The sequence below is a fragment of the Thamnophis sirtalis genome, unplaced genomic scaffold, assembly GCF_051295495.1.
Source record: "Thamnophis sirtalis isolate CommonGarterSnake01/CBP01778 unplaced genomic scaffold, rThaSir2_p1.2 scaffold_3, whole genome shotgun sequence".
NCBI lineage: Eukaryota > Metazoa > Chordata > Lepidosauria > Squamata > Natricidae > Thamnophis > Thamnophis sirtalis.
The window spans coordinates 109,551,567-109,571,583 of NW_028261383.1; positions in this window are offsets into that span (position 1 = coordinate 109,551,567).

Sequence of the window (20,017 nt, forward strand, 5' to 3'; positions counted from 1 at the left end):
GGATGCTCACTGGGGAATTTTAGACAGTCACTATCCTATAGGGTGGAATTTGGAAAAGGCAAAAAAGTACAGTACATAGACTCTGAAGTTCACCTGTAGACTTAGAGTCGTTTTTTATGCAATGTAACAAGCCATGGTATTTCTGGAAAAACAGCAGGTGAAGGCTAGACTGGTGGACTAGTTTTGGAATCTATGTATTTGCAGCTTATGTGTCAATGTATATATGCCTTAAAAGACGGGGCATATTAAGTGATTAATCTCAAAATAAAGTATGACCTTTCCCTAATCTATATTCACCACAGAACACATGATGTTTGCCTTCATTGTTTTGCTTATCATGTAGCCATTGATGGACATATAACTAGTGCATCTGAAGTCGACTCTAGATACAATGCAATATTGCTAACTGAATAGACTCTGCATACATTCAAATATGTTGTCATTTTTTTTATTTAAAAAAATCTGTGACTCTATTATAGCTATGGAAGAAATATTCATTCATTTTTTATTGTATGCTGTGAAAGCTTATAAGCTTATATAGACCATGGACAATTTATAAAATGAGTATATGTATGTGTATTATTATATCAAAGCAGGGGGGGTTGCTGCCAGCGTTACTGCTGGTTCACTTCATGCTCACTTGCGCACCCGCCGCACGTTGCTTGCACATGCACAGGTGCATGTAAATTGTTCGGCGCATGCACAGAACATTATAAAATGACAAAAAAAAACTCAACAATGGCATGGGCGACTGGGGAACCAGTTCAGCCTGCCTGCCCTTCCTACCGGTTCGGCAACTTGATCACAATTGGAAGAAAAGTTAGTGGGGTTTGTAGAATCTCAATTTTTAAAATAATGGACTCCATCTTTTGGTTCCTCTTGCCCTATTTTTAAAAACACCTCTATCCAGATAAGTTGTCACATTATATTCCATCAACCAAATTTCTTGGAGAAAAACCACACCGTACTTTTGTAGAAAAATGAAAAAAAAAAGTATGTGGCTAACTGGCAATGTTTTAATGAGCCGAGGTGGTGCAGTGGTTAAATGCAGCACTGCAGGCTACTTCAGCTGACTGCAGTTCTGCAGTTCGGCTGTTCAAATCTCACCGGCTCAGGGTTGACTCAGCCTTCCATCCTTCCGAGGTGGGTAAAATGAGGACCCGGATTGTTGTTGGGAGCAATATGCTGACTCTGTAAACTGCTTAGAGAGGGCTGAAAGCCCTATGAAGCGCTATATAAGTCTAACTGCTATTGCTATTGCTATTATGATACATATTAATTTGTAGATGTCTTTAGCTTAGTTTTTTTTAAAAAAATCAAATCTGTTGCTTAAACTTATTTTGGATTTGGATCTGATAACTTTTTTGTCTATTTCTGCTGCAAAGTTGTTATGTTGATGTGACATATGACATATCTTTTGTCCTCTGAGCCTCTCTTCCTTTAAACAATCTTCTAGCTACTTCATTTGTTCTATTAAGTTTAAAATTCCTTGTGTAGCTTTGTAGGCACCATTATTTTTTAACCCCAGGGATATTTGGTGTAACCTGGTATGTTGCATCCTGTGCTTCCTTGAAAAGTCTTGAACTAGATTCTAATCTTGGTCACCTTACTCTGTGCACTTTTGCAGTAACTAATAAACTCCTGCCCTATGCATTTTCATTGTCCTATTCATCTCAACTGGCAAGGGATTTTGAGAAACTCTTTGAATCATTGACTTTTCAAGATTAGGGCCATTTGTATAACTCACATCATGATCATTAGTGACCATGATGTGAGTTATACTTTGATCACATGATCAAAGTAACATACATTAATGTATTACTCTTTCTTTTGATAATGTGCATATTATTAGGAGGTGTACTTCTGCACTAATTTGGCTTTTCCCCAGCTCTATTCTTTCTACATTCCTCTATTTGTGATATATATGGAACCTCAATTCTTTGTATTTTTAGTGTTAATTGGTTTAAGTTGCTTTTGCATATTACCAAGTGTATAGTTTTGGAAATGTCCAAAGTTTCCAAAAGCTTCCATCTGATGAACAAAGTATATGTGTATATATAAATGTACGTATGTATGTATGTTACATTTTTGCTGATAAATAAATGAACGGAGACTAGTATAGATCTATTTCAAGCTATTTAGCTCTCATCAGCTAGCCATACCCTTACTGGGATTTGAACTTTGGCTGCTTATATATTAGACAGTTGTATTAACCTCTAAGTCACAAGTTCTCTTCCCTTATCAGCTGAGCCAGGGGAGTGATTAAACCTAATATATAAGTAGCCCAAGTTCGAATCCCAGTAAGGGTATGGCTAGCTGATGAGATCTAAAGAGTTTGAAATAGATCTATATTAGTCTCCCTTCATTTATTTATCAGCAAAAATGTAACACAAAATGGTTTGTTGTGTAAGCAACTGCCTGGAAGGCTCCTGGACAGGAGCTGAAAGGCGAAAGGGAAGCAGTATGCTCCCTCCCAAATTTGGGCAGTATGTGTATGTTATGTGTATGTGTTTGTGTATGTGTATGTATGTATGCATGGATGGATGGATGTAAGTACATACACAAACACACACATGCATACTGTTTTATATAGGTAGAGATGTCTTTTTTATGTATGTATGTATGTATACAAAAACGTGTGTGTATATACATACATACATACATACATACAAAACCCACCAGCGGTGGGTTTCAAAAAATTTTGAAACCTCTTCTGTAGATTTCTGCTTTGTGGGAGTGGCTTGACAGTCATGTGACTGGATGGGAGTGGCTTGACAGTCATGTGACCAGTTGGCAGTGGCCAAGACGATGTCACTGAATACTTTGCTCCAATGGATGATCTACAAAAAGTTATTAAAAAGGAAATTTATTATTTTGTGTATTTACTACTTAAATAAGATTAAAATAAGTACACAAAACAATAAAAGAGCTACTTACAGAAGGAATATGACTGTCCTTGCCAGTCTTCAATATCACTGACTACAATAAATGGCCTGCACAAAGAGATACAGAAAGGAAGAGTTTAATTGCTTGCACTACTATACTAAGATGAAACTTTTACATAGTGAGGGAAGACGCAGGAGCCATGGTTGAGAACAAGATCTTTATTAGGTACAAGATGACAGCGATTCAAAGATGAAGCATAGCCTGTTGCTAGCCGGTTCCAGCTCTCTAATTGGCTGGTCATTTGACAGTTGCTTTAACCAGCTCTCTGATTGGCTGGTCATTTGACAGTTGCTTTGGGTTCGAGTATAAATACCCTGACAGTTGCAGGAAAGTTTGAATCGCTGTCATCTTGTACCTAATAAAGATCTTGTTCTCAACCATGGCTCCTGCGTCTTCCCTCACGATGTAAAAGAAACAAGCACACAAAGCAATAAAACAGCTACTTACATAGGAAAAATGACTATCCTAGCGGTTATACTCTGTTATCTCTTCATCCTGTTAAATAATACAACCTGCATAAGAAATAAAACAATATTGGACTCGATTGTGGTTGTAAGCTGAGGACTACACTACAGGTAACAGAAGGGACCTCTGTTTTCACCCAACAATGTACAGTCTTTTCAGGAAGGATGTCCCCCAACAAACAGGAAAGATATAGTTTTTCATCTAATAAGTTAGATCAAGAATGAATGTCATAGGTAGATTCACAGAGCAATACAGATTTCTTTTTCTGAAGTTTATTCCTCAGTTCAAAAAACAGGAATATATGAATTAGGTTCAGTACTCAGGACAGACCAAGTAGCTATTCAAGAGTTAGTGGTGTCATGGTTAGAAGCAATGGTAAAGCAAGATATGGATTTAAAACCAGTAATATTTGTTTGGGCATTTCAAAGGGAATACAATACATATTTAATTTTACACATGTTAACAGCTGCTGGAACTGTGTTTGCACAACAGTAGAAAAACAAAGATATGATAATAAATAAATATTAGAATGTGCAGGAAAGAATAAATTGACAATTAAAATCAAGAAGGCTTCGAATACTTTTTCATGTGAGATTTGTTTTATCAATTGCTAACTAACAGAAACAGAAATTAGAAATCTGAAAGTATGAAAGAAAAAACCAATTATGTAAGGAAAGATCACTAAAATGTATAAGGAAATATTATTAATACCTGATCATTATTAATGTGTAGATAACTGTGGGACATTACTCATCCCCACATGCAAACTATGACAGTGCCAGGAAAACACCAAAAAATAACAATTTCCCCCCAAAAGACTGCAGACGAAACCAGTTTTTTTCTCTAATCCTAAGGACAGGAAAGACAAAGCGACTGGAATAAAAACCATCAAGGCATTGTGGGAAATTATAAAGGACAGTGCCAGGAAGCTCACAGAAACAGCAACCACCTCACAATTACCTAAACAACCAGGTATCACACAGAAACACAAAATCTGGCAAAGCTGCCTTGCACCAACCTGGCCTGCCCATAGAAAAGCAGCCACTTTGACACACATAAACCATGCACCAACCTGCACACTTAAAAGCAACATATTGCATCACAAATAAAACATTTGCAAAAAGGAATAACATTTCTTGCAATAAACATATTTTATAAATAATAAATAAAAATTCCCTAAAATATTTTTTTAAAAGATAGTCTATAAATAATAAAATATTCTTAAAAACAATTTAAAAATATTCTATACACAATAATTTAAAATAAAACCATTTTAAAGTATTCCACACACAATAATTTAAAATAAAACCAGTTAAAAGTATTCCACACACAATAATTTAAAATAAAACCAGTTAAAAGTATTCCACACACAATAATTTAAAATAAAACCAGTTAAAAGTATTTCACACATAATAAATTAAAATAAAACCAGTTAAAAGTATTCTACACCAATAAATTAAAATAAACCATTTAAAAAATTCTTATTTTTTATTTTATTTTAATTTATTGTTGGTAGAATCTTTTTTAAATAGTCTAAGACAATTTTAAAAAGACAATTTATTGTGTACTTTTTTTTAAAAAAAAATTAAAAATACACAATAAATAAAATATTCTTTAAAAACCATTAAAAGCATAAAAGAAAAAAAAACCGGGTCACTTACTAGCAGGTAGAATCAGCAGCTCCCCAATGCGATGATGCAGCAGGGAGCAGGCAGGCGACGAGGCAGCAGGTAAGCTTGACTGAAAGGACAAGGAACAACCATGTCACCTAGGCCCACTGTAGATTTGACAAACCTCTTCTACTGAACCGGTTAGAACCGGCAGGAACCCACCTCTGATACATACATATATACATACATACACATACACATACTTTTGTATATACATGCATATATGTTTTTTGTATACACACATACACATACAAAAACATATATACCTATACCCATACAAAATTAAGTCTGCGAAACACTAGATTTGGGAAATTAATAAAGTTCAGTTTGGTAGGGATGAATTGTATATGCTAAATATATTTGTTTAATCCTAAAATGTATTTAATAGTTCCAAATCAGGTTTCATGGAATCAATTTGAGTATGAAGTTTATTAAATTCTGTACATTTACTTCTGGATGTGGAAGAATTGGAGTGGCTTATTGTTTGCTCCCGTGAAATACTATACTTTATATTCACTTTATTTTATAATACTTGCTTTTCTTTTTTTTCTGTCTGAATTATTCAAATATTTTTTCTGGTTGTTTTCCCTGTATGCATATAATTTCCATGAGAGGCAGAAGCTTGTCTGGTTTGAATTTTTGTTGTTGTTGTTGTTGATGATGATCTGTGAGACCTTGGAATTTTAAAAAAATCTTTTCTTAACCTTTTTTTAACTTTCATTGGACATTTTTGTTTTGTTTCTGAGTTATTATTTCTGTCTCCTCTCCTTCAGGAACATGGCCTACCATAGCTAGTAGATGTTTCACTGGGGTGTCTTCTGGTTTATGTTATTTTTCATTTATTCTTTTAAGTGTCAATTATCTCAATGTTTGTACTAAGACTTTGCACTCTGATAAAAAGTTTTTCATCTTGGAGATATCCTGTGTCCAAAAGTAGACTAAGCTATTTAAACCCTTTTGTTATTTGATAAATATGTCTGTTAACATTAGCAAATCTGATCTTAATGATTCATTAGATTTTCCAGTTGTTAAGCCGCGAATGATCATTTATATCCTCTATCTAAAATGAGCAGGTATTTCTACTTTTTATTTTTACATACTGAAAGAGACGACTTGGAAAAATATCTGAAATATTGAGATGAAATGAGAAATGCACCATTGTGTGTGTCGTAAAAAACACACAAGGAGAAGGGGGAGGAAAAACTTTAAATTCACATTTGGATATTCCAGTCCTATCTGTCTTCACACTGGCATGTTTTTATAACTGTCAAATAAGGTTCCACCACAAAACCGCGGAGGACAAAATCGCGCTCGACAAAAGCGCGCATTTGACGTCATCACAGCGCGACGAAAACATCGCGCTGTGATCGAAAAATGTAAAAAGAAAGCGAAAACCTTACCCTAACCCCCCCAAACCTAACCCTAAACCTAACCCTAAACCTAACCCTTAATCTAACCCTAAATCTAACCCTAAATGTAACCCTTAACCTAACGCTAAACCTAACGCTAACCCTTAACCTAACGCTAAACGTAACCCTAACGCTCTAAACCTAAACCTAACCCTTAACCTAACCCTAACCCTAAACCTAAACCTAACCCTTACCTTTATGTGAATCGGCTTGCTTTAATTTTAATTTTATTTCAATTTTTAATTTTTTCGTCGCGCTGTGATGACGTCAAATGCGCGCTTTCGTCGAGCACGATTTTGTCCTCCGCGGTTTTGACGGGTCACGGTCAAATAAAACCCATTACAATCTATATTTTCTCTATAACAAATCCACAAAACCTCAAATCAACCAAATGTTTGGTAGTATTATTTGTCTGCACACAGATGTAACAGCAATTGAAGTTAGAACCTATCAAGGATCCTCACATGTTAAAGCTTGCATCAGAGAAATATACATTTCAAAGAATTAAAATATTTATTATATAAAAAGAACCTAAATTAATTTAAACTATATGGGATTGGCTTAACTACTTGGAACAGCCAATTGTTGAGCAAAAAAACCTCACCCAGCATTATAGAGGGATTCCTGCAAAATAAAATATTAAAATCACATATTTTTTTAAAAAAACAATGAAAAATTATGGATGTACTAAGAAGTATATCTCCTTGTAAGGCATAAATATCATTACCGTAGATAATGTGAAATCATGTTAATAAGTGAATTTGAGTACCTGAAAATCAATAAAGTCATGTTTTCTTCATACGCTAAATAATAGTAATGGGTCCACTATTAATATATTGATTTTCTCCATGCCTGTGGTTTGTATATTTCACTTTTTAATATATTTTAATTTTTAATACTGATTGTTTTCCATTTTTATAATGATTGTACTTATAGAATTGTTGTTTTTATTTGATTGTTGGTACACCATCCAGAGTCCCTTCTTGTGAGATGGACAGCTACCCAAACTTGATAAATAAATATAAAAAATATAAGATCCTGTTGGCACCAGTACCTCCTTTTTTTTTAAAGAGAAAAGATGTTCCCCAATTATCTGCAGACAAGGAATGTTCTGCAACAACAACAGCAACTTGGATACACAAGAGGCATTTTTGGGAGATAATAGGCAGGTTCTGTACTTCACACATCCTCAGATTATTGACATATTGCCCACTTCTGCTTGTCCTCTAATTAGGAGTTTCAACTTTTCTAAGGTTTACTATGGGTATGCACATAACCTTCTACTTATTTTTGTATATAAATATATTTACAATGCTATTTTTAAAGTCAATATTAATATGAAAAACACTTAGAAGGGGTAAGAAACAGTAAGTAAACAATAAAAAGGATGAGATAAGAAAACGTTTTTTTCCCAACACTATCCATATTCTGTGTTTCTAAATCATTCTTCTTTCCATTCTAGCATGGAGATAATTTTTATTCTTCTCCCTTCTTCTGAGATATTCATACCTAAGTTGCTCCTTGATGGCCCCTATCTTTGCTTGCCTTTTTGAAATAGAAGTAACCAGCCACAGTAGCTTTAAATGCAAAACTCTCTTCCTTGTACATATACCAGACTACGATGTCATGATATATATCCTCCAATTTTTATTACATCTATGAACAAGCTTTGATCCACAAACTTCAATGTTCTGAAGATTAAATGTATACCCATCCGAAATGGTTAATTGTGATTGAATGGCTAAACATATTCAGTGATGAAATATCTGCTCATCTGGAAACCAAAAGCTTAATTAGCAAATCTGTTTATCAGTCTCTGAATCTTTTTCTCCTTATTATAGTAGGGAATCAAATTACTGATTGAAATTTACAAGTTTTGATAAAAGGATTGTTGAATCCCATCAAAGTACATAGGTGTGTTTTTCTACCACACTATCCACATCCTAGTATTAAACTTCTACTTCTCTCTTTTTTGAGGATCTCATGAATTCTACCAAATATGCCTTTTTTTGATTTTTTCTTTCCTCCATGTATGCTTTGCAATTCAATCCTCAATCATTCATGTCCTCAGTCAATATGCTTTTAATATGCTTTATGCATTTATTCCTAAATACATTAAACAATTAAAAGAAAATTATACATTATTGTCTTACACTCTGCTCAATGCTGAACAATTCGTTAAACATGCCATTTGCTCTTACTTGTCAATGCTTTCAGCCATTAACTTTCAACTCTGTATTTTCACAAATCACTCAAGTCTGTTCATATTACCAAACAGCTTTCTAAATCAATAAATCTACAATATACTTTCTTTTTCAGTTATACACATTGCTGAATACTAAAAAATATCTCTGCATATATCTTATCTGGGATAAAGCCATACTGCATTTTCCAAAATTTTGTACGTTTGTGTGAACTGGTGGTGAAGACAAGCAAGCTCTCAGTAACCAACAGCCTAATCAAGAACCCACCAAGAACACTCTCACCAACATTGACAGGGCAAGCCACTAATAAAAATAAGAGCAACCTCCCACTCCCTTCTATCAGTGATTATATTACTTTGCTTGGTAATGAAATGTCTGCAAGAAACCACCAGGCTCAGAGAGGACCAAGAACTCAACAACATTTTGCATGTTGCTAAGCCTCTATTTTTTGAAACAGAACCATGACAAACATGGCTATTGATGTTCCCTCCCAAGGATAGTCCAGACTTTCCATCTATTAGCCTGGGGGGTGAAGTCTACACCCCTCAGAGAGGGCCCACAACTTGGGTGTACTCCATGATCTGCAGCTGACATTAGAACACCACTTGTCGGCTGTGACCAGGGGGAGGGGTTGCCCAGGTTCGCCTGGTGCACCAGTTGTGGCCCTATCTGGACTGGGAGGCACTCCAAATGGTCACTCATGCCCTCGTCACCTCAAGGCTCAATTACTGCAACGCACTCTACATGGGACTGCCCTTGAAGAGTGTTCGGAGACTACAGTTGGTCCAGAATTCAGCCACGCGAGCGATATCGGGTGTACCTTGATACACCCATGTTACACCTATCCTCCGCGAGCTGCACTGGCTCCCTATTGGTCTCTGGACGTGCTTCAAGGTGCTGGTATGTACCTTTAAAGCCCTACATGGCCTTGGACCTGAATATCTGCGAGACCGCCTCCTGCTGCATACCTCCCAACGGCTGATAAGAACTCACAGGCTGGGCCTCCTCCAGGTGCTGTCGATCAGACAATGTCGGCTGGCGGCCCCTCGAGGGAGAGCCTTTCCTGTAGCTGCTCTGGCCCTGTGGAACAATCTTCCCGCAGAGATCTGGACCCTTCCCACTCTCGCGGCCTTCCAAAAAGCCACCAAAAACTGGCTGTTCTTTGTATTTGTAAGACACTCGGAGTCCTACAGGATTGGGCGGCATATAAATTTATTAAATTACGAATTACGAATTATCTTTCCTGTACCCTTAACAAACTCAATTAATATGCCTGCAGATTTTTTTTGCTCACTCTGCCTGTCTTTTTTTTGAATAACAACATTCTTCAAATTATCATATGTAGATTCCAGTTTTGGTCACCACAATACAAAAAAAGATAATGAAACTTTAGAAAGAGTACAAAGAGGAGCAACTAAGGGGTTGTAGGCCAAAACATATAATGAACAATTGCAGGACCTGGGTATGTCTAGTCTAACCAAGGGAAGGAGTTGGACTGAGATGATAGCAGACTTCCAATATGAGGGGCTATCACAAAGAAGATATTATCCAAAGCACTTGAAGGCAAGATAAGAAGTAATGAATGGAAACTTAACAAACAGACTCCAAATCTAGCTAAGAAAACATTTTCCGACAGTGATAACAGTAAATCAGTGGAATTGGTTGCCTTTAGAAGCTGTGGATGCATCATCACTGAGGTTTTTAAGAAGAAATTGAACAGCCATTTGTCTGAAATGGTATAGGGAGCTTGAGCAGGTAGTTGGAATAGAAGACACAAAGATCACTTCCAATTCTGTTATTCTGCTATATGGTGTTTACAAAATTGTTAACCAAGTCACATAAAGAAGGTATATCCACACTTTAACATTTCTTGAGCTATACTGTCTACACCTGCAGCATTACCATTTTTCAATGTTATTGCAACATTTTTATTTTCCCTTTTTTTTCTTGGAAATTAATATTTTAAAAATTCATCTAAGTTCAATTTTTAAATATATCCCTACTATTATTGTCAAATTCTTAGATACTCTTTCCACAGTTCGTCACCTCAGTTTTATTCCAAATTATTTCATCATTTTTATTTTGGTCCTTTATTCACTTCCAAAACAATATTTTGTTTCCATAAAAATAATTCTTCATTTAGCTTATTACTTTGATTACTTTGATTTCCTTCTTTGCAACCCTGTTTTTCCTCTTTATATGCATTATATATATTGCTTCTTTCTTCTTCATGTTTATAATAATCATGTTTATAGTATGCATTTTATCTCATGCATAATCTCTTTAACTTCATTTCCAACAGAAAATTCCTTTGAAATCCTGCAAAACAAAAGTATCCTCCTCTGGAAAAAGAAAAACAACAGCAACAAATTATTCTACAAAATAGAATAGTATAACACTAAGATAAAGCATACAAAGAATTAAAAGGAGAACAAAACAACTTGGTTAAGAGTTATCATTTTGTGAAAATCAGCTAGTAGGAGATAGATAGATAGATAGATAGATAGATAGATAGATAGATAGATAGATAGATAGATAGATAGATAGATAGATAGATAGATAGAGCAATCAGGGTTATCAAACTCCATTTCATTGAGGGCTGCATCAGGTTTGTATTTGACCTTGGGGGGGAGGGCAGGATGAGCATGGCCAAGGTGGGAGTGAAAAGCTCTATGTCACTCACATCAGGGAGTGCCTGTTGTGGCCTGAGCGCTCTGCCAGAGAAAATAGGTATCCAAGCTCTGTTTTCATCTGTGACAGCCTTCTGCAACCCTCTGCCATTGAAAATGGAGCTCCCTTTTTGCTGGCAGAGGGACCCTGGGCCGGTCCTTTGTGGTTTCCAGAGCAGCCCCATTGGCCAGATTTAAGCACCCTGTGGGTCGGATCCGGCCCTTGGGCCTTGAGTTTGACACCCGAGATAGAGAGATAGATATATAGAGATAATTTATAGACAGATGATAGATAGACAGACAGATAATAGGCAAGGAGGCAAGAAAAATCCAGCAAGATAGATTACATTACAATAGCAAGCAATCATATCAAAACAATCACTACTTACTAAATAGTGTCAATATAACAAAAATAAAAATATTAAATAGATAAAATACAGGTAAGTGGAAAATATTTTGATTTCTGATTATAGTAATGAATTTTACCAGTGTTATATGTAAGTTGTGTAATATTTACTTGTCTTTTATTTTTATTCTATTGCTTTATGGAGTTTGATTATTTACTACTCTAAAATGGTCACAATTGGAATGCATTGTAAGGACATTTAAATAAAAATATAAATAAACATTTACATATATAGTAGTCTAAAACCATGCCACAACTGACAAAAAAATTAAGTTACCATCAGCAGATAGTTGCATAGTCATTTCACAAATTGCATTGGATATTAACTTGTGTTGGACCTTACATGCTGCCACACAAAATTCTGCCACATTTTGCAATTTTAGAAATTGAGTCATTTTTGTCAATTATGTTGAGAACCGTAATTGCTGCAATCAGCTGAAAAATGCAGGTAGGCAAACTATAATGTCCTTGGCATTGTAAAATCTATTGAAAAATTCAAGTAGTATATGAGCAACATTTGCTATCATTCCACAAGACCAAATGCATTTCTGAAATCTATGTATTATCAGGATTCTATAATACCCTAAATGGGAGAACATCAACTCTTATTTTTGTAAATGTTCTCCTGTGTTTGGGTAGTAAAAGAGGAAAAATAGCTGACAGGTTCTCCTTGGGGGCATATATATTCCCAGCTTGTTTCCCTAGTTTGTAAAGCCAATTCTTCTGGATAATCTATATCTTTGATGTACTGCTTTGGTTTCACCTTGGCATGCCTATAGCCCAGAAAAATAGAAATTCTGGAGGGAATGTAAGATTATGAGAAGTGTTGCTGGTTTCCACCTAGACTGAAATTTACCTCAGAATATGCATCGAAATAAACCATGTGGGAGAAATGTATTGATCAGTTGGTAGCAAGTTTCTACCCTCTGAAGTTCAGCCTGAAGGTTACATCTGGGAAACAGTAAAATGGAACTACTTGCATTGATTAAATAATCCATAGTGGGATTAAGGGCTGGATTGTGCAATATATAAAATTTGCCTGAATAAATACCAACCATGTGTTGTAGGTATGAGGGAGATCAGAGTAGCTGCTGAAACTTTTGATCTACAAGAACTACATATTCCATTTGAGCTTTTGTAGTCTGAGAAAAGTGGAATATTATCTCAAAGTACCTGAAGCACACTTTAACTGTTTTATATAATGACCATTCATATACCAATTATGGAACTTAGAACTTTTTGGGAAAATATAAATTTATTTGTAGATGTTCTCATTGCAATACTGTGCAGAAGCCTTCAAGGATACCTAGAACAATTTCTGTATATAATGAAAGCACCTTATCATTATACAAATTATTGTGCCACCAAGCTAGGAGGAGTATCAAATAGAATCTGAGGAACCTGTCCTATTTCATAGTGCCTATTAGCATAACTCCATGTTTGTTTTTGTGTTTTGCTTTCATTCTGTTCCACATCTTCTTTCTTTACATCTGCTTTCCAATTGTTCTACTTTGTAAGTGAGATTCACACTCTCTCTTCCTGAATTTATTTTACTTTCAATTTTTATTTCATTATTTTCATTTCTTCAATGTCCATTTTTTTCTTAAGATCCATTTTGAACATTACCAAAACACGGGGAACACATTCAGAACTTTTCATCAACCTTATATCCATGAATTATCACAGTTTGTCATCATAAATGATCAACTCAACTAAGTTTTAAAATCCATATTCACTTCTTTGCTTCGTATATATGAACTTATATTTTTTTAAAAAAACAGGTAATATAAGCTGTTCCTTTCATTTATATTTGAGTCTTCAAATGGTTGAATCACTTTTTATGTATTCTCTCATCTTGTTCCTATCCATCCAGTCATGTCACCTAATAGAGTACTTTCCCCCAGATCATATTAATTCCGAATGTTGCACATTTTTTCTTTCCAAATTTCATTCCTGTTTCTTCTGTTATCACCATTCACTGGAGTATAACTTGCAATTATCACCAACATATGAATTCCTATGCTTCATGTGCACCCGCAGCATTCCAGATAACAATTCATATTCTCCAAAGTTCAGTTTACTTTTTCATTCATAATTAAACCAGTTCCTCAATTTCCTTGCCTGCATTCATCATTTTCATTCCAGCCGATTATGCCACCTTCATTCATTTCTATTAAACTTCTATTTCTAAGTTACATAAACACAGAATGAATCACTCTCTTTTTTGTTAATTAATTAATGCAGTTGGCCTTTTTCTTTTCTAACACCTCATGTCACAATCTTTAATATGATATTATTATCACCAGATAGGCTTCTAGATACTGACCTCCACCCCCTTCATGGCTTTGGCTAAATGAGGCAGATAGGCTTCTAGATACTGACCTCCACCCCTTCATGGCTTTTGCTAAATGAGGCTTCTATATACAGTAATACTTTTGTTCCATGGGGAAGGTGTAGTCTAAATTCTCAGCTTTTGACATAGATCATAAATTTAGTCACCCAGAGATGTTCTTGAGGTTGGCAGTGGCCAAACAAAATGAAACGAACAGAAAAGAAATCAATCAATAAAATAATCTTGGAAACCCCCATCTTGAATAGAATAACTCAGTAAAAAGCCATTTCCATAAGTTTTAACTCATATCTTCTTTCTGGAGAGTTTGAAAATCCAAACTTAACAGTTTAAGTCACTTAAAAGAAGAGAAGGTACCCGCAACACTTTAGCATTTGAAGACATAGCAGCTTAAGTGTCAAAAGTAGTTAACACCTACACTAGGGTTCATTATATTAACATGTGGAAATTTATTAATATGTTTTTTAAAAAATCTCTTTCTGAGTTATGCTAATTCTTTGCTTCCTGCATTATCACTGTAATATTTTCTACCCAGAAACTGTGCTCATTGCAATATAGTCACTGTCATTGAAATGCTTATATAGACTATTATATATTTAAACACACATGTTATTTTTTAAATTTGAAAGATTCCATAAATAGAAATCCTAAGAGAAAAATAATTTAGGAATATTAGAAAATTATGAAACAAAAATTCAAACTTGAATAAATATCTAAGAGAAAGAAAAATGGGAAACACCTGATACAACTATCTTGATTGCATAAACAGCTACCTGATAAACTGATAAACAGAAAAGGACAAATTTTCAAAAAAGAGCATATAACAAATGCAGAACATCACAGAACAGCCGAACACTATAAAGATATAGTTAGAAAAAACTAAGGCTCAGAATGAGGTGAATTTTGTAGAAAATGCCAAAAATAACTCCCATCTCTTCAAAATATTGTTTCAGTATACATGGAGAAAGAGGAACATCAAGGAAACAGTCAGTTTGCTGGTTGGAGAAGATGACAAAACAGTGACATGCAATAGAGAGAAGGCTTAAGAACTCCCTAATCCCTATTTTGCATCTGTCTTTTTGTAAAAGGATAAGGTAATCCAACCTGTCAAAAGCCACACATTGGGGGCAGAAAAGAAATGCAGGTCAAAATAGGTAAGGAATTGGTGAGAACACACCTAGCTGCTTTGAATGAATTTAATTCTCCAGGACAGATGGATTACATCCCAGGGTGTTGAAAGAACTGGCAGGTATGATTTTTAAGTTTTGATGGTCACAATTGAAGAAAGATGCTGAGGAACTAGAAAGGGCGCAGAGAAAATAGGTGAGGGTCTTGGAGGTTAACTCCTTTGAAGAACACTGAAAGAAAATGCTTTAAAAGGAAAAGAAAAACTTTGAAGAAACATGATAACAAAAGTCAATTGGTTCATTGAGATTCAGTACTGGAGGTGGAATAAAGAGACCCAAAGAGTTACAAAACTCTTTATAGACTTATGTGGATTGTTACTTTGATTGGCAACTGTTGATATTAGTTTGTCACTAAAGAGCATATAGGGTGTAATGTGCTTGATAAAACTAACTTTATTGATCAAGCTTATTCAAATGAATATTATAATATTTAATAAGGGCAGAAAGTAATTTATTTCTATATACAGGTAGTCCTTGATTTATGACCACAATTTGACCCAACATTTCTGTTGCTAAGAGAGACAGTTGTTAAGTAAGTTTTGCCTCATTGCAACCTTTCTTGCCACAGTTGTTAAGTGAATAATTGCAGTTGTTAAGTTAGAAACATGGTTGTTAAGTGAATCTGGCTTCCTCATTCACTTTGCTGATCCAAAGATCATAAAAAAATGATCACATGACCCTAGGACACTGCAACCTTCATATATATATGAATCAAGTGTCTGAATTTTGATCATATGATCATGGGGATGCCACAACAGTTGTAAGTTTGAAAAAACAGTCGTAAGTCACTTTTTTCAGTGCCATTGTAATTTCAAATGGTCATTAAAGAAATTGTTGTAAGTCAAGGACTACATGTGATGGGTATTTTGATTTAAATAAAGGGATGTTGTCTGAAGCTGCAATTTTACTGTAGACACTATCTAGAAAACCTAGAGCTCCCAGCATTAATTGTTAATTATTCATAGTTATACTTACAGGCATGTAGTCAACACTTTTATTATCTTGCTAGTTCTTTGTTACATTCAATGGGCCTAATTGTTTTGGCTGTACCGTGTGAGTAGGATTTTCACCTTTAGATTACGTATGTCTTACAAAATCAAATTTAGCTTTTTTTGGTCCAGAATTCACCATTTCTTTGTTTTGTCCCAAGCCACATTTTGGACTATAGTCTGTAAATACCAGTGATGTGCAGTGAGGTTTATGGCTGGTGAGGCAGAATTTTTTTTAGACTTGTGGACTTCAACTCCCAGAATTCCACAGCCAGGCATGCTCAGTCCAATTTAAAACAACAGCATTTGTTTTTCTCCTTTGCTGAATAAGTTTCCTTCATTCTTTTTCTTTTCCCTTCCCCTCCTTCCTCCCTCTCTCCCTCCCTCCTCCCCCTCAAACACACACACACACACAGAAGTTGGATTGGACTATCTCTCCTACCCCCTTCCCTCTCTTATTCAAACAAACTATCTCTCAAACACACACACACACACACACACACACACACACACACACACACACACACACACACAAAGTTAGATTGGAGGGAGTCAGGGAGACCACAGGAAGTGGCAGGAAGCCAGTCAAAGAGCCATACTGGAGCACATACACACTTTCCCCCAGCCCCGGAAGGATCCAGCCCAGCTTTACTGATTACAGGTTTAAAAAGACAACGTGGCTCTGCCTGCAATCAAACTACACTTGGGGAGGGAGAACACTTCCCTCCAGCCTTTGCCCAAAGCTCTGCACCAGGAGGATGAAGTTTGAATTCCTCCCCCTCCCTCTGACCCACACATACCTTTTTCCAGCTGTTTCAGAGAGGATTTCAACTCTGCTCTTGTCTGCCATCATGAAAAGAAAAAACAGTGTAAAAGGAAAAAGGCAAGAGCTGAGGTCAGGCTGAGCTAGTTGCTGCCAGAGTCAATGTAGATGACTCTGCTTAGTGCTTAACTGTTTAAAAAAGCCAGTTAAAAATGCCCTCTACAGGAGGAGGCAAGAGAACCACGTGCCTCATCTACATAAGGAATTTTTCGGCTTTTAACCCTTGCTTAACTCTGCTCGAATGATCATAAAGTCAGACTAAATGAGGCACGTGGTTCTCCCACCTCCTCCTGTAGAGGGCACTTTTTAGAGGCTTTTTTAAACATTTAAGCACTAAGCAGAGTCATCCACATTGACTCTGGCAGCAACTAGCTCAGCCTGACCTCAGCTCATGCCTTTTTCCTTTTACATTTTTTTTTCTTTTCATGATGACAGTGGTGAGGCTCTGCCTCCCCTGCCTCCCCTGCCTCCCCTGACTGCATGTCCCTGATGCCACTCAAATGTAATTACACCTTTTGCAATAATCTTTCAAAAACTATTGCAAGCCTTTAAAGAATCTAAATATATTATTATAGAAGTATGGTTTCAAAACCTGAATGAATGGGTTTTTTATGAAGAATCTGACAAAGAATATTTACATTTTGAAAATTATATTTTGATCCTGCTTTATTGTGGTAACTTACCAGATAGTTCCCAGTATCTTTCTTTGTGTTGTGTTTTCTCTATTACGCATTTCATTGTGGTTTGTCAGAGTTCTTAATTTCTCTAAACCTTGATTTGAAAAGGGCCCATAAAAGGAATTTCCCATGATGTCTTCCTTTGGCATTTGACTAAGCAAAGCAAAGCATGGACAAAAACTGAAGATCTGTGAAGAAATTGTTGCATACAAAACAAGTTAGAATGCTTAAACACACTGGTCTCTATGAAAAGAAGGTAGCTACTGAATCTTTGACAAAAGAATGTCTCCCAATTTGTCATTATAAAGTGGCATGACCAGTAACTTAAACTGGCATTCCATAGATCAAAGTAGGTTTTAACACAGTCTCTCTTACCAATTGTTCTCATTTCACAGGGATTGTCTTCCTCCCAGAGTTCCCCAAGATATTTTGGAACCACAAATCAAGGTAAATATCAGACTAGAAGATGGTTCATCCTGATAGCCCTACTGATTTGTGTTTTTGAAAATCATTAATTTGTTTTGCAATCCTGCTTGACCTTTTATTTTCATGTAAAATTTTCCTCAGAGAATTTTATTCAGGTGAGTGATTGTTCCTGTTCTGACCCAGTCTTCACGAGCCCCACTCAACAGCTTACTCAAGAAGAGAAACCTGTTTTTATTTTGAAAATCAGGAATACATGGCATTCACTGACAAACCTCCAGGTCACATATCCATAGGTGATTCACAAGCTATAACAGTTTCTAAGTTTCCCGCAGGGACCCTCAATTAGCACTTTAATCCCAACACAAAGAATTCTGACCAACCTGGTTAGTGGCAAGGAATCCACCAGAGAGAACTCTTCTGGAGCATGAACTGACAACCATGCCTACCACATCCCTCTTCCTTATATCCCAGCCAAGGATGGTCTTGTTAACGTCTCCTTCTTTTCCTGGATAGCTGTCCTTCAGTCTTGCATTGCTCTCCTTTCCACACTTCTCTGCACATACACGTATTTGGGGCAGGGCCCAGCTGTTCCTCCCTCTCATTCAGCTCAGGCCCCAAAACAGCTGTCTTTCCACCTGAGCCTGAGTAGATGGGCCCTGCTCTACATCTGGCTCTGAGACCTCTTGTTCCTTAAAACTTTCTGCTGGCTCTAATAGTAACCCATTTCCTCTGATTCATCTGACTTGACTGCCATTTTCTCTGGCAGTCAATGAACCACAACAGATCCAAACTAGATCTCTTCCTACAAAAAAAGGACATAATGCAGATACTACAATAGTGGGTGAGAGGCAAATCATTGCTGTGCATATTTAGTTATCCCCCCAAAAATAAAATCAAAACAACTACACTATTCTAAGATATATGTTACAATATGTATTTTCTGTTCTACCATAAAATAAAATACATAACTTAGCAGGTGGATGAACAGATGTTGCAATATTGAACACCAGGCCTTTTTTTCTGCAGAAACATAGCATGCCTGAAGAGATCACAAAAGCTTCTTGAATATCATTTCCTGTTATGCAAAGGGCATATAGCACTCTGTACTACAAGCTTGACAATGAAACTCTCTGCTGAAATATAGTTTGTTTTGCTATCCAAGGAGGAGAATCAACCCTTAATGATTGTTTCAAGTTTGATTGCAAGGCTGACAGCAATATATACATAACTCTTTGCTATCATTATTAACAACAACAATTATAAATAAGAACAGAAATATGTATTTTGTTTTACATACCTCCAAAATATCTTAAGGAAATACATACCGATAATCCCTGAATAATAGTAAGATCATAACCAGGTACTATGGATAATGCATATTGGTTTCACAACTGCTTTTAATTTAATACAGATGATTTGCAAACTGCTTTGTGTGTACATTTATATATGCATTGTGTAATTGTGTGCATTTATGGGAAGTAGGTAGATAGGTAGGTAGATTAAATAGATTAGATAATTTAGATAGATTAGCTAGATAGATAAATCTAAACTATGTCAAATCAATATTAAATCTGCTTATTTTTCAGTGCAAAATGGTTATTTACATCCAATTTAATCTAAAACACATTCCTTGCTTGATGGTGATGCTACTAAAATGTTATAAAGAAGCTTGGATTTTCTAACTCATTGTTTTGTCTTTTACATTTTTTTTTTACCAGCATTTAATCAAATTCTGACTTTTGGCTTACAATTCCATTCTGTTCTAGAAAGAATCACAAAATGGAAGTCAAGAAGTT